The sequence below is a fragment of the Cervus canadensis genome, chromosome 18 (genome assembly GCF_019320065.1).
Source record: "Cervus canadensis isolate Bull #8, Minnesota chromosome 18, ASM1932006v1, whole genome shotgun sequence".
Lineage (NCBI taxonomy): Eukaryota > Metazoa > Chordata > Mammalia > Artiodactyla > Cervidae > Cervus > Cervus canadensis.
Genome location: NC_057403.1, coordinates 49,400,408 through 49,414,590, shown reverse-complemented (window position 1 = coordinate 49,414,590; position 14,183 = coordinate 49,400,408). Strand labels below are relative to the sequence as shown.

Below are 14,183 nucleotides of genomic sequence, written 5' to 3'. Positions count from 1 at the left end.
CTAACAAGGAATTAAGAACTAATTTGGATTCACAAAATCTGAATTGTACAGACCTAATAAAGAATGATCAAACTAAATGAATTGAGATATCTAGAATTTCTGATATAAAAACTACTTGATTAAAATATGAAGACAGAAGAATCTCAAATCATAATGTACATAATACTTGCTATTATTCACCATGTGTAAGGCAATGTGTTTTGTGCTTCACATGGATTATCTTGTTTAATCTCCTTATGTGGACATAAGTGTCCCCATTTTACTGAAAATGATGCTAAATCTTAGTATAACAGAGACAAGGGTTCAAAATTAAGTCTCTGACACAGAAGCTTTCATCTTAAGTTCTACATTAGGTAATTTCCCACAGTAAAAATTATCTTTCAAGTAAAAACCAAAAACTTGAATAAAAAAATCAAATGAACATAAGAACCAAAAGCTTTAATAAAAAAACCAAGTGTAACAAAAATGGTAACTGGTCTCCTAACCAAGTTAAAAAAAATTTACTCTTTAGCCATTAATGCTTTCCATCTTCAATAGTACAGCTGTTAAGTAAACATGGCTTTGTCCTTTTATTAAGAACCTAGATATTTTAAAAACACAGAGAGTGAAATTGGAACACAGCGACTGCTTCCATTATAAGAGAATACTCAGGAAAAAACGTGAGAAAAGGAAGAACACTATCACAAATTTTATGTTGCCTCATTACCTTTCTCACCAATTTCAAAGATGCATTTGCCCTGAAGATAAAATACGCTGACTGAAAGAAAAACCTAGTAGTACTAGCCCCTAGAACCAAATACCACACTCACTCTGTGTGTGAACATGGGTTAACAGGAAAAATGTACACAGTATTAGCTCACAAAACAAAATGATTTCTCAATCCTAATATTATTTCTTAAATTTCTCTTAACTCTGACAATAAATGAACAAGGAATGAATGAGGCTGTCTCTCAACCAGATCACTGCTAAACTGTCTTTCTATTATTTGCAAGTCCCTACTTGTCATCCCTACTGACAAAATTGAGCCCAGCAAACCTTCATGCAGTAGCTGCCACTGTCAGAGTAATATGCCCTCTGCTTTGAGGGCACAAGACAGAACATGACCTCTGATACCAAGGAGCTGGCCCAGATGATATACAGCCCTAAATCAGATGAATATTAAACAAAACAACACTGCACATGGCAATACATGACCAAGTACCAGGTGAGTGAACAAACGCTGAAGTTTACAGCAGAAAACAACATAGCAAGCTTGGGGTACTTCATGCAAAAGGTGAGGACCAGAACTAAGATCTGAATTTGGGGGCAAGGGGGGGCTAGTAGAGCAGTTAGAACAAAAGTGCAGAGAAATAAATATGTATGAGACATTGGGAGTCAAATGAATATACAAAAGAAGGGGACTTATTTATCCTTAGGCTGATAATTAAGTTAATTACATGTTAAATCAGTCTACCTTGAATTGAATTTTTTAAAAGATGCAATCTAAGTAGGATAATTTATAAGTAATGAAGTGAAATGGCAAATTTGGCAATTCTTGCCACCATTTGGTTCAGATAAACAGCCAATTTCTATTTTCTCTCTCTCTCTTTAGTTGCTAAGTCGTGTCCAACTCTTGCAACCCCATGGATTGTAGCCTGCCAGGCTCCTCTGTCCATAGAATTCTCCAGGCAACAATACTGGAGTGAGTTGCCATTTCTTTCTCCAGGGTTCTATTTTCTAGTCAGGAATAAATCGTTTATCTAAATTCACCAAAGTACTTGTTCAGATCTCTTCCTCTGCCAGCCTCTAAGAAATGTGTGCAAAAAGAAAATAATCCATTATGTTACCATATTTTTACACTAAGATCAAAGGCTAGTAAACGATATTGTTTGACTGTCATCTAAAAACTGCACCACTGCTTTTAGGTATATGGCCTGGATTTACAGAAGAATAAAATTCACCTAAAAAAAACCACAAGCATCTATTTCTATTCAGAAACAAATTTTTAAAAAAGTCACCAAGGAAGCCTACATAAAGAATCAATTATCACCTACTTTAAATTATCAGACACATTAATTTTAGGCCTGCAAATTTCAAAGAAAGCTAGATATGTTCGTATTCCTTTGAACACTCTACATAATATGAGCAGTCTTTTTAATTATCACCTCTGAGATTCTGACCTCAGCTCAATTTGTCAGTCTCTTGATCTTTCCAGTTAAAGACAGGAATATGAAAGGATGCTTGTATATATAAAAACTCCAGAGTATCTGATTAACTTTGGATATTTTATTTTCATCTTTCACTTCCTGAAATTATAACTCTGCTGTAATATCCTGACTCTATTTAAAGTCCATAGTTTAAGACTGACAGTTCAAACTTTACCTCAAAACTGAGTTTCTCTAAATGTTTTCTACTATACACATTACAAAATGATTCAACCTGACTTGAGTTCCAGTGGTTCCAGTGTACTAAACCATCTATCCAGGTCTCTATGACCACAACACTTACTTCTGAGATGGTACCTATGATAAGGTGGCATCTAAACTAAAGCAGGATGGGACCTGGGACCTATGCTGCAGTGCTGGCACCTGGACAAAAATCTCCTCAAAGAACAAAATACAAAAAAACTACAAGAGACTAAAAATAATTGTGCACAAGCAACTGGGGTAAATTCTGGACAAAAGATACAAAGAAACCATGAAACCCAACTGCTACTTCTGAAGAGCTTGGAGCAAGATTAGGGCACTGACAGCAAGCTCCCTGCAGACACCACCACCAAAGGGGTGGGTAAATCACCTAAGTCACCCCTCAGGCCTGATCCCTGGACACACCTCTAACGTAACAACATATAAAGAACCAGTTTGATCCCCCACAGCCAGTGAGCAAGGGAACATGTTACTTGTCCTTGCTCCTCCCTGCTGCAGTAAGGAACTCAAAAAAGCCTTGCCTGAATTTCTCGTCTGGTTTATGATCAATTCCTGTTGATTAAGAAGGCCAAGAAACCTGGCAGGTAACATGACCATAAGACGACCCCTTTATTCTCAATTCAAAGTGAAATGATTTAAAGTGCTACCTAGGCCTTTCTTTTTCTCATTAGCAATTTCTCCGAACCTGATCTAATGCGTGTACTATCCTCAAAGATAAACCAAGATGAAACTGATCAGTATATGTACCATACATGACCTTTTCTATTCTCCTGGAAATAAAACCACATCACCATGATCAGGAAACTTTCTTATCTAGTTCAGCATTAGGCTGTCCTATAGCTCTTTGGCACAGCCTAGAGACATATTCTGCAGAAATGACTTTTACTAATTTGGAAACTGCCCCTCTGTACTATGGCAGTGGTGGAAGTGGGCATGTAAACAGCCAGCTTTTACTTACTGACCAAACAATAGATTCCAGCAGCCCCTCTCACCGAAGGAAATCCTACTCACATATTGTTAAAGGAATTTTCAGGCGATAGAGGGAGATGAACCTGAGTGTTAATTCTTAGGACTTTAGAAGAACAGAGCTGAGACTCAGATTCAAGAATCACAAAAATGTTGCTGATGTCTGTGACATTCACTAAGTATAAACTATGATTTACTTAAGTATTGTCAAATATTTATATATCACTATATTCATTTATATATCACTACATATATGGTCAAATACAAATAAATTTCTAAATGCTCAGTTCAGTTCAGTTGATCATCGTGTCCAACTCTTTGTGACCCCACAGCCTGCAGCACGCCAGGCTTCCCTGTTCATCACCAACTCCCAGAGCTTGCTCAAACTCATGTCCATCAAGTCAGTGATGCCATCCAACCATCTCATCCTATGTCGTCCTCTTCTTATCCTGATTTCAATTTTTCCCAGCATCAGGGTCTTTTCAAATGAGTCAGTTCTTCGCATCAGTGGCCAAAGTATTAGAGTTTCAGCTTCAACATCAGTCCTTCCAATGCATATTCAGGGCTGATTTCTTTTAGGAAGGACTGGTTTGATTTCCTCGCAGTTCAAGGGACTCTCAAGAGTCTTCTCCAACACCACAGTTCAAAAGCATCAATTCTTCAGCATTCAGCTTTCTTTACAGTTCAACTCTCACATCCACACGTGACTACTGGAAAAACCATAGCTTTGATTAGACAGACCTTTGTTGGCAAAGTGATGTCTCTGCTTTTCAATATGCTGTCTAAGTCGGTTATAGCTTTTCTTCCAAGGAGCAAGCGTCCTTAGTTTCATGACTGCAGTCACAATCTGCAGTGATTTTAGAGCCCCCCAAAATAAACTGTTTCCACTGCTTCCCCATCTATTTGCCATGAAGTGATAGGACTAGATGCCATGATCTTACTTTCTTTAATGCTGAGTTTTAAGCCAACTTTTTCACTCTCCTCTTCCACTTTCAGCCAAGAAGCCTTTGTTATAAACTTACTAGAAAAATTAAACTGATCAAATTTTCTTATTTTCTCCCAAACAAAAATATGTTTTGAAAATAGTTTCAGAGTAAAGATTTAAATGATGAGTCCTTTTTCTTTAAATTAAGGCAAATCTGGAAATTTTTTTAAAAATTATTTTTTAATTGAATGATAATTGCTTGACAGAATTTTGTTGTTTTCTGTCAAACATCAACAGGAATCAGCTACAGGTATACATATGTGCCCTCCCTCTTGAACCTCCATCCCATCTCCCTCCCCATCCCATACCTCTATGCTGATACAGAGCGGCTGCTTGAATTCCCTGAGACATACAGAAAATTCCTGTTGGCTCTCTATTTAACAGAGAGCAATGTCAGTTTCCATGTTACTGTCTCTATAAAAGGAACGAAGGAATATGTAGAGACACGCAATAATGAAAGTTAAAGGCATATTCCACCCAACAATTCCCCAAAATAAAAATTAATTTTTGTCTTCACTCAAACACCAAAGCACACAAAGAGCAAGAATTCATGAAGTAGATACCTCCTTCACAAGATCAATAATTAAGAAGGAAATGGTGTGGTAAAAGGGTAGAAGTTTCCATTTATAAAATAAGTAAGTCCTAGGGATGCAATGTGAACTAAATGGACTGGAATGGGCAAAGTGAGTTCAGATGACCATTATATCTAACTTCTGTGGGCAAGAATCCCTTAGAAAAAAAGGAGTAGCCCTAATAGTCAACAAAAGGAACCCAGTTGCAGTATTGAGTGCAGTCTCAAAAATGACAGAATGATCTCTGTTTCCAAGGCAAACCATTCAGTATCACAGTAATCCAAGTCTACGCCCCAGCCACTAATGCCTAAGAAGCTGAAGTTGAATGTTTCTATGATGACCTACAAGACCTTCTAGAACTAACACCAAAAAATATGTTCTTTTCATTACAGGGGATTGGAATGCAAAAGTAGGAGGTCAACAGATAAGTGGAGTAACAAGAAAGTTTGGCCTTGGAGTACAAAATGAAGCAGGGCAAAGGCTAACAGAGTTTGGCCAAGAAAATGCACCAGTCATACCAAACACCCTCTTCCAACAACACAAGAGACGACTCTACACCTGGACATCACTACATGGTCAATAGCAAAATCAGATTGACTATATTCTTTGTAGTCAAAGATGGAGAAGCTCTATACAGTCAGCAAAAATAAGACCGGGTGCTGACTGGGGTCAGATCACAAACTCCTTATCGCAAATTTCAGACTTAAATTGAAGAAAGTGAGGAAAACCACTAGGCCATTCAGGTATGACCTAAATGAAATCCCTTACGATTACACAATGGAAGTGGCAAACAGTTTCAAGGGATTAGCTCTAATACAGTACCTGAAGAACTATGGATGGAGGTTCCTAACACTGTACAGGAGGCAGAGATCAAAACCATCCCCAAGAAAAAGAAATGCAAAAAGGCGAAATGGTTGTCTGAGGAGGACTTACAAATAGTTGAGAAAAGAAGAAAAGTGAAAGGCAAATGAGAAAAGGAAAGATACACCCATCTGAATGCAGAGTTCCAAAGAATAGCAAGGAGAGGTAAGAAAGCCTTCCTGAGCGAACAATGCAAAGCAATAGAGGAAAACAACAGGATGGGAAAGAGTAGAGATCTCTTAGAAATACCAAGGGAACATTTCTTGCAAATATGGGGACAATAAAGGACAGAAACAGTATGGACCTAACAAAAGCAAAAGATTTTAAGAAGAGCTGGCAAGAATACACAGAAGAACTATACAAAAAAGACCTTAATGACCCAGATAACCATGATGGTGTGATCACTCACCTAGAGCCAGACATCCTGGAGTGCAGTCAATAGGGTTTTAGGAAGCATCACTATGAACAAAGCAGGTGATGAGATTCCAGCTGAGCTATTTCAAATCCTAAAGGATGATGCTGTGAAAGTCCTGCACTCAATATGCCAGCATATTTGGAAAACTCAACAGAGGCCACAGGACTGGAAAACGTCAGTTTTCATTCCAATCCCAAAGAAAGTTCAAACTACCGCACAACTGCACTCATCTCACACACTAGCAAAGTAATGCTCAAAATCTCAAAATTCTCCAAGCCAGGCCTCCACAGTACATGAACTGAGAACTTCCAGATATACAAACTGGATTTGGAAAAGGCAGAGGTACTAGGGATCAAATTGCCAACATCTGCTGGATCATAGAAAAAGCAAGAAAATTCCAGAAAAACATCTACTTCTGCTTCATTAAATATGCCAAAGCCTTTGACTGTGTAGGTCACAACAGACTGTGGAAAATTCTACAAGAGATGAGAATATGAGACCATCTGACCTGCCTCTTAAAAAATCTGTATGCAGGTCGAGAAGGAACAGTTAGAAACACAGATGGAACAACAGATTGATTTCAAACTGGGAAAGGAGTACATCAAGTCTGTATATTGTCACCCTGTTTATTTAACTTACATGCAGAGTACGTACATCATGAGTAATGCTGGGCTGGATGAAGCACAAGTTGGTATCAAGATTGCTGTGAGAAATATAAATAACCTCAGATATGAAGATGACACCACTCTTAAATCAGAAAGCAAAGAGGAACTAAAGAGCCTTTTGATGAAACTGAAAGAGGAAAGTGAAAATGCTGGCTTAAAACTCAACGTTTAAAAAACTAAGATCATGGCATCCGGTCCCATCACTTCACGGCAAATAGATGGGGAAACAATGGAACAGTGACAGACTTTATTTTCTTGTGCTCCAAAATCAGTGTGGATGGTGACTGCAGCCATGAAATTAAAAGATGCTTGCTCCTTGGAAGAAAACCTATGACCAACCTAGACAGCATATTAAAAAGCTGAACCATTACTTTGTCGACACAGGTCTGTATAGTCAAAGTATGGTTTTCCCAGTCATCATGTACGGATTTGAGAGTTGGATCATAAAGAAGGGTGAGTGCCAAAGAATTAATGCTTTTGAACTGTATTGTTGAAGACTCTTGAGCATCCCTTGGACTGCAAGGATATCAAACCAGTCAATCCTAATGGAAATCGGTCCTGAATATTCATTGGAAGGACTGATGCTGAAGCCGAAACTCCAATACTTTGGCCACCTGATATGAAGAGCCAACTCATTAGAAAAGACTCTTATGCTGGGAAAGATAGAAGGCAGGAACAGAAGGGGACCATAGAGGATGAGATGGTTGGATGGCATCACTGACTCGATGGACATGAGTTTGAGTAAGCTCCAGGAGTTGGTGATGGACAGGTAAGCCTGGCGTGCTGCAGTCCATGGGGTCACAAAGAGTTGGACATGACTGAGTGACTGAATTGAGTGATGCTAAGTTACTTTTTATTTGCAACACTACTTTCTGAGTTAGTGCCAATATTGCTATCTTTTTCAATGAGGAAACTAAGACTTATCTAGCCAAAGTCACAAGCTCACTGGAGGATTAGGAGCACACAGTGATCCTGTGTCTTGACCCTGAATACAATTCTATTCCTTTATGCCAGATTCCTACTCCCCTCACTCAACTTCTTTCATCCATCCTTATCTGTCTATATATATAAAAACATATATTCTTTAAATATTTATACACACATATTATATTCACACACATATTTAAAAGAATATATTGAGAGTAAGACAGGGGGTAAAAGGAAATGAAAAGAATTGAAGGATATATGTAGGATTTCCATGAGTATGTTGACTCTTAAGAGAGAGAGAAATGTGGTTATAAGCCAAGGGATCAAAGCCAGAAGACCAAAACTCTCCAGAAGAGGCATAGTATTAATTCTCATGATTTTCAATAGGCTCATACACCCCCACATTTTTATGAGCTCTTATCCCTCCACTTCTCTAGCCAGAGGTCTTGAGAGAAAAAGGAATGTGGAAGAGAGTGATTTAGAGTCACGTCTTGGGCACCCCAGAACGAGTAACTGCTTCTGTCTAACTTCAACTTGAAACTTTCTTAAATGCAAGTACATAGTATTATAATTGCCATAACAAAATCCATGTCACATTTTACATGTCTAAGTTCTTAAAATGTATTTTCACTGATTTGATTAGCATTGAATAGCTTATGGTTAATTATGATGTTAGTTGGACACTTCCTCTGCCCTCCCATTTAAAAAAAAAATTATTTCTAGTTGAAGGATAATTGCTTTACAACATTGTGTTGGCTTCTGCCATACACTAACATCAGCCACAGGCATGCATATGTCCTCTCCCTCTTGAAATTCCCTCCCACCTCCCACTGTATAAGGCACCCCTAGGTTGTCACAGAGCACCAGTCTGAGCTCCCTGAGTCATACCACAAATCCCCACTGGCTATCTCTTTTACGTTGTTGTTCAGTAGCTCAGTAGTGTCTGGTTCTTTGTGACTCCATGGACTGCAGCACGTCAGGCTTCCCTGTCCTTCACTATCTCCGGGAGTTTGCTCAAACTCAAATCCATTGAATCAGTGATGCCATCCAATCATCTCATCCTGTCATCACCTTCTCCTCCTGCCTTCAATCTTTCCCAGCATCAGAATCTTTTTCAGTAAGTTGGCTCTTCACATCAGATGGCCAAAGCATTAGAGCTTCATCTCTAGCATGAGTGCTTCCAATGAATATTCAGGGTTAATTTCCTTTGGGATTGACAGGTTTGATCTCCATGCTGTCCAAGGGACTCTCAAGAGTCTCCTCTAGCATCACAGTTCAAAAGCATCAATTCTTCAGTGCTCAGCCTTATTTATGGTCCAACTCTCATATCTGTACATGACTACTGGAAAAACCATAGCCTTGACTATACGGACTTATGTCAGCAAAGTGATATCTCTGCTTTATAATACGCTGTCTAGGTTGGTCATAGCTTCTCTTCCAAGGAGCAAGCATCTTTTAATTTCATGGCTACAGTCACCATCTGCAGTGATTTTGGAGCCCCCAAAAATAGTTTGTTACTGTTCCATTGTTTCCCCAACTGTTCGACATGAAGTGACAGGACCAGATGCCATGATTTTAGTTTCGTGAATATTGAGTTTTAAGTCAGATTTTTCACTGTCCCCTTTCCTCTTCATCAAGAGGTTCTTTAGTTCCTCTTTGCTTTCTGCCATTAGGCTGGTATCATCTGCACATCTGAGGTTACTGATCTAGTTTACATATGGTAGTTTGTACATTTCCATGCTACTCTCTCAATTTGTCTCACACTCTCCTTCACCTCTGTGTCCACAAGTCTGTTCTCCATGTCTGCATCTCCACTGCTGCCCTGCAAATAGGTTCATCAGTACCATCTTTCTAGATTCCATATGTATGTGTTAATATACAGTATTAGTTTTTCTGATTCTGATTTACTTCACTTTTATATGTTCTGGGTTCATCCACCTCATTAGAAGGGACTCAAACGTGCTCGTTTCTATGGCTGAGTAATACTCCATTGTGTGTATGTACCACGGTTCTTCATCCATTCATCTGTCAATTGACATCTAGGTTGCTTCCATGTCCTGGCTATTGTAAATATCGTTGCAGTGAACACTGGGGCACATGTGTCATTTTCAGTATGGTTTTCTCAGGGTATATGCCCAGTAGCAGGATTGTTGTGTCATACGGTAGCTTTATCCCTAGTTTTTTAAGGACTCTCCATATTGTTCTCTACAGTTACTGTATCAATTTACATTTCCATGAACAGTGCTAGGAGGTTCCCTTTGCTCCACACCCTCTCCAGCATCCACTGTTGGTAGATTTTTTGATGACGGCCATTCTGAGGTGTGAGGTAATATCTCACAGCAGTTTTGACTTGCATTTCTCTAATAATGAGTGATGTTGAGCATATTTTTATGTGTTTATTGGTCTTCTCTTTGCCTTCATTGAGAAATGTCTGTTTAGGCCGTCTGCCCAATTTTTGATGGGGTGGTTTGTTTTTCTGGTATTGAGTTGTAAGAGCTGCTTTTATATTTTGGAAATGCTTTGTCAGTTGTCTAATTTGCAAATATTTTCTCCCTTCCTGAGCATTGTCTTTTCACTTTGTTTATAAGCTTCCTTTACTATGCAAAAGCTTTTAAGTTTAATTAGGTCCCATGGTTTATTTTTATTTCCATAACTGTAGGAGGTGGGTCATAGAGGATCTTGCTGAGATTTATGTCACAGAGTGTTCTGCCTATGTTTTCCTCTAAGAGTTTTATAGTTTCTGGTCTTACATTTAGGTCTTTAATCCATTTTGAGTTTATCTTTGTGTATGGTGTTAGGGAGTGTTCTAATTTCATTCTTTTACACACAGCTGTCCAGTTTTCCTGACACCACTTATTGAAGAGAGTATCTTTGCTTCATTGCATTTTCTTGCCTCCTCTGTACAAGACAAGGTGTCTGTGGATGCATGGGTTTATCTCTGGGCTTTCTATCTTGTTTCATTGGTTTAAATTTTTGCTTTTTTTCTGACAGTATCATACTGTCTTGATGACTGCAGCTTTGTAGTATAGTCTGAAGTAAAGAAGGTTGGTTCCTTCAGTGCCATTCTTCTTTCTCAAGATTGTTTTGGCTATTTGGGGTCTCTTGTGTTTCCATACAAATTGTGAATTTTTTTGTTCTAGCTTTGTGAAAAATGACATTGGTAATTTGATAGAGATTGCACTGAATTTGCAGATTGTTTCTGGTAATAAAGTTGTTTTCACAATACTGATTCCTTATACCCTTGAAAATGCAATATCTCTCCATCTGTTTATGTCATCCTTGATTTCTTTCATCAGGGTCTTATAGTTTTCTGTATACAAATCTTGCTTCTTTGGTAGGATTATTCCTAGGCATTTGATTCTTTTTGTTGTAATGGTGAATGGGATTTTTCTTAATTTCTCTTTCTGATTTTTCATTGTTAGTATATAGGGATGTAAGTGATTTATGTGTATTGATTTTGTATCCTGCAATTTTACTAAATTCACTAATTAGCTCTAGTAATTTTCTGATAATATTTTTAGGGTTTTCTATGTATAGTATCTGAAAGGTCACGCTGACCACAGGCCGGACTGATGGAGAAGCCCCCCGCCGAAAGGTCTCAGATAAGCCCCGACAGATATCCACCAATCAACAGCCCGTTGCCAGGCAGACTGATGGACGCGAAGGCGCCAAGACTCAGGCCAATCGAAAAACCGACACGGGACCTAGAGGTCCAATCAGCACCTTGGTCCCGCCACTTCCGTATCCGCCGGGGTATATAGGTGTTGCCCCGCCTCCCCGCGGATTGCAGACTCCCGTTTTTTCCCTTGCTCGCGCGTGGGAGTTCTGCCGGGAGCGATTGCCCAATAAAAGCCTTTTGATACTCTGGCGCCCCTTTGTCTTGTCCCGGTGTTCTTACAGTATCATGTCATCTGCAAACTGAGAGTTTTACTTCTTTTGTAATCTGGATTCCTTACATTTCTTTTTCTTCTCTGACTGCTGTGGCTAGGACTTCTAAAATTATGTTAAATAACATTGGCAAGAATGGGCACCCTTGTCTTGTTCCTGATCTTGGAGGAAATGCTTTCAGATTTTCACCATTGAAAATAATGTTTGCTGTTGGTTTATCATATATGGCCTTTATTATGTTCAGGTAGGTTCCTCCTATGCCCATTTTTTGAAGAGTTTTTTGTCATAAATGAGTGCTGAATTTTGTCAAAAGCTTTTTCTGCATTTATTGAGATCATATGGTTTTTAATCTTTCAATCTGTTAATACAGTATATCACATTGATTGATTTGCATATAATGAAGAATCCTTGCATCCCTGGGAAAAACAGAACTTGATTATAGCATACTACATGTTTAATGTGTTGTTGGATTCTGCCTGTTAGAATTTTGTTGAAAATTTTTGCATTTATGTTCATCAGTGTTACTGGCCTGTAATTTTCTTTTTTTGTGATGTCTTTGTCTGGTTTTGATACCAGGTTTTGAAATCATCATAGAATGAGTTTGGCAGTGCTCCTTCTTCTGCAATTTTTTGGAGCAGTTTGAGAAGGATAGGTATTAGCTCTTCTCTAAATGTTGAATAAAATTCACTGGTGAAGTCAGCTGGCCCTGGGGTTTTGGTTTTGGGGAAATTTTTTAATCACAGTTTCAGTGCTTGTCATTGGTTTGCTCATAATATTTATTTCTTCCTAGTTTAGTCTTGGAAGGTTGAACTTTTCGAAGACTCTGTTCTTGTCTTCAAGGTTGTCCATTTTGTTGGCATATATAGTTGCTCATAATAGTCTCTTACGATCCTTTGTATTTCTGTGTTGTCTGCTGTAACCTCTCCTTTTTCGTTTCTAATTGTGCTGATTTGATTCTTCTCCCTTCAAAGAACCAGCTTTTAGTTTTATTAATCTTTATTGTTGTTTCCTTCATTTCTTTTTTCATTTATTTCTGCTCTCATCTTTATGATTTCTTTCCTTCTACTAACTTTGGGGTCTTTTTGTTCTTCTTTTTCTGGTTGTTTTAGCTGTAAAGTTACACTGTCTATATGATGTTTTTCTTGTTTATTGTATTGCTATACTTTCATCTTAGAACTGTTTTTGCTGCACTCCATAGGTTTTCCATCATTGTGTTTTCATTGTCATTTGTTTCTAAGAATTTTTGATTTCCCTTTTTATTTCTTCAGTAACCTGTTGGTTATTTATAAACATATTGCTTAATCTCCATGTGTTTGTGTTGTTTAATCTTCATGTGCTTGTGTTTGTTACAGTTTTTCCCCTGTAATTGATATCTAGTTTCATAGCATTGAGGTCAGAAAAGATGCTTGACACAATTTCAATTTTCTTAAATATACTGAGGCTTGACTTGTGACCCAAGATGTGGTCTATCCTAGAGAATGTTCCATGTGCACTTGAGAAGAAAATGTATTCTTCTGCATTTGAATGGAATGCCCTGAAGATATCAATTAGGTTTATCTGATCTAATGTGTAATTTAAGGCTTGTGTTTCCTTATTAATTTTCGGTTTTGATGATCTGTCCACTGGTGTTAAGTGGGGTGTTAAAAGCCCCCTAGTATTATTGTGTTACAGTCAATTTCCCCTTTTATATCTGTTAGTGTTTGCCTTATGTACTGAGGTGCTCGCTGCTATGTTGTGTGCATAAATATTTAAAATTGTTATGTGTTCTTCTTGGACTGATCCCTTGATGTTTATGTAGTGTCTTTGTCTCTTTTAAGATTCTTTAGTTTAAGGTCTGTTTTGTCTGATATGAGCATTGATGTGCTGTGTTTAGTTGTTCAGTTGTGTCTGAATCTTTGCAACCCCATGGACTGTAGCCCGCCAGGCTCCTCTGCCCATGGGATTTCTCCAGGCAAGAATACTGAAGTGGGATGCCATGCCCTCCTCCAAGGGATCTTCCCAATCCAGGGATTGAACCCAGGTCTCCCACATTGCAGGCAGATTTTTTACCATTTGAGCCACCAGAGACGCCCATGAGAATTGTTACTCTGGCTTCTTTTTTATTTCCATTTGTATGGAATATCCTTTTTACCCTCTCTCTTTCAGTCTGTATGTGTCTCTAGGTCTGAAGTTGGTTTCTTGTAGATAATATATTTATGGGTGTTTTTGTATCCATTCAGTCAGTCTGTGTCTTTTGGGTGGAGCATTTAATCCATTTACATTTAAAGTAATTATTGATATGGGGCTTACCAGGTGACACTAGTTGAAAAGAACCTGCCTGCCAATGCTACAGATGTAAGAGATGCAGGTTTAATCACTGAATTGCAAAGACCCTCTGGAGAAGGGCATGCCAACCCATTCCAGTATTCTTGCCTGGAGAATCCCATGGAGAGAGGGGTCTGGAGGCCTACAGTCCATAGGGTTGCAAAGAGTTGAATACGAATGAAACAACTGAGCAAC

General features: G+C 38.4%; 1 protein-coding gene across 4 annotated transcripts in view; it reads right to left on the bottom strand.

Annotated features, from left to right (window-relative positions):
- The window catches only part of PHKB (phosphorylase kinase regulatory subunit beta), a 221,781-nt gene that overhangs the window by 115,218 nt on the left and 92,380 nt on the right, over positions 1-14,183 (bottom strand). The gene's annotated exons all lie outside the window — the stretch shown is intronic.